Source organism: Capsicum annuum, unplaced genomic scaffold (genome assembly GCF_002878395.1).
Source record: "Capsicum annuum cultivar UCD-10X-F1 unplaced genomic scaffold, UCD10Xv1.1 ctg65393, whole genome shotgun sequence".
Classification (NCBI taxonomy): Eukaryota; Viridiplantae; Streptophyta; class Magnoliopsida; order Solanales; family Solanaceae; genus Capsicum; species Capsicum annuum.
In genome coordinates, this window is record NW_025874635.1 from 1 (window position 1) to 2,304 (window position 2,304).

Consider the following 2,304-nt stretch of genomic DNA (forward strand, 5'->3'; position numbering starts at 1 on the left):
TACATCATATATCACCATAGTTTCAACTTTCATACAAACATACTAAGTTCCCATCTTGGGCATCATCAAATTTCGACAACATGATCATCAACCATCAACATCATAAATATCATAATACATAATTTAGAAGATGATTTTTTTGAGCTTTATGGAAGAAAGGAATCCAATCAACACACGCATACCTTAGTTCGTGATTCTTGGAAGATTGATGGAAAGATGCTTGAAATTAAATCCCCAATTGAAAACCATCTTCTTGTTCTTGAGAGAAAATGGAATAAAAGAGTGTATTTTGATTGAAAATGGGGTTAATTCCGTGTTTATGGGTATATTTAGGGTGAGAGATGACCAAAATACCCTTAAGAAAAGAGAAAAAGACGAAGTTGTCCCTTTGTTGACTGTCTGACAGGCTGAAGTAAATTGATTATAACTTTTTACTGAGATTCCCAAATTGGATGAAACTAATTGCATTGGAAAGAATACTCTCATATCTTTCATTTGATATATAACAGCTCTCACAGTTCATTATATACATGGAGTTATGATCGTTTGAAGTTGGCCCTGAAATACTGGAAAAAAATTGGGCAAGTACTGGAGTTAGCAGGCGGCGCGGGCTAATCGCCCGGAGCTTCTGTTTTGGGCACCCAAATGTGACCTTACGCTACTCCAAAAATTTTAAAACTCACCCGGGATATACTACGAGCTTTCTCGATCGTAACGAAACTTGAAAATTGAAAAACGGATGTCGGAAAGGTCGCCAAATAAATCCCCGAAGTTTGGAGGTCTAAAATAAGACTAAGTGTTGAATCTTGAACACTTAGCAAAAATTTTCAAAGTCTTGGGATCTTTCATGGAGCTTTACGAGCTGAATTTGACACGCGATTTTGTGGGGTATTACATTTATATTTGAAAACCCAAATCCATGCAATAATTAAACCATAAAACAATTTGTAAATCATGCCTTTAGTTGGATCTAACAATGAGGGAAGAGTAGCATGTCTTAGATTATCAAGGAGATGAAGAGAAACCAATAAACAAGACTCCAATTAACCTTCAAGATGAAACCTAGCCTTTTGCTCCACCCAAGAGCTTAAGAGAATTTTAAAGTGTTTAAGAGAGAATTTCTAAGTGTTTAATGACAGAATGATAGGGTAAATAACCTCTGAATATTGAGAACATTAGGTGACATTTCAGTTGATGCTAAATGGACGATTTAACGATACCTGGAGCTCGATCGCGTATGATAGGTGTATGATAGGTAATTGAACGGCAAAACTTCATCGTCTGTAAGTCGAAGCGCTACTAAACCCCAAATGCTTGCAACTGTAATAGGCACAATGGGAAAAAAACAGTCTCACAGTGATATGCAAGATGCAACATACGACATCTGGGAAAAGGCGGAAACAAACCTGCCGCATGCCTATGAAACATCGGGTCTCCAAATTTCTTCATCCAGACAAAGTCATCGTACATCGAGTGGTAGACCGGGTAACCTGCAGTCGAATGTTGAATTTACTTAAAAATTGTTGGTGGCTCGCCGATGTGGCTAGACTCTTTAGAAGGTGCAATGCTAGAAGTTTAGCTGCGCTATTATAGGAGGTACATACTTATTTATGCGGTTTACTCATTTCTTATTTATGGCTCGATGCCTATATTTTAAGCAGTTTCTGCAATTACAAGCTCTGAAAATGAACTCGACATGCTTTTTTAAAGTAACTAATATCTTGTTACCGTTCCCAAAGGACATGTCGAGCGCCGGAGTGCCAATGTGTTGAACAAATGCCGCGTAATTTGATCCAGCTCCTCCTAATCTCCTGAGCTGCATGAAAAGAGCGAAATGTTAAAAGGTACCGATGAAGATGATATCTCAACTTACGCAAGCTTTTTACCACTCGCACCTTTACTGTTGTATCGTTGTCAGAGGCAAGCCAGGATTGTTAAATAGTTTGTGAGGAGTTATCGGGATCTTGGACCTACAACGAAGAAGTTCGTTTTAAAATGAGCCAGAAGATACAACGACTAGTTGCATACAAGAATACGAGTTTCAAAATGATCTCCCAACACTTGCATCCTTCGGGATTTCTTGTTTCAAGAACTCGAGATGACATGCAGAATGTTCGCGATGCTTTTGATTCACGGAAAATAGCATGATAGGTATCTGCCGTCTAGTATTACTTTGATACCATGTTGAAGGGTGATCAGGAGATACCTGCCGAGCAGCTTCTATGATTATATCATCAAGCTGAGGGGTTGCAGAGGTTCGAAAAGGTCCCCCTTGAACTGCACAATCAACGTTCAAGTAGGCGA

General features: G+C 38.8%; 1 pseudogene; it reads right to left on the reverse strand.

Annotated features, from left to right (window-relative positions):
- Positions 1-15: 15 nt before the first annotated feature.
- Positions 16-2,299, reverse strand: LOC124885191 (annotated as a pseudogene).
- Positions 2,300-2,304: the final 5 nt, after the last annotated feature.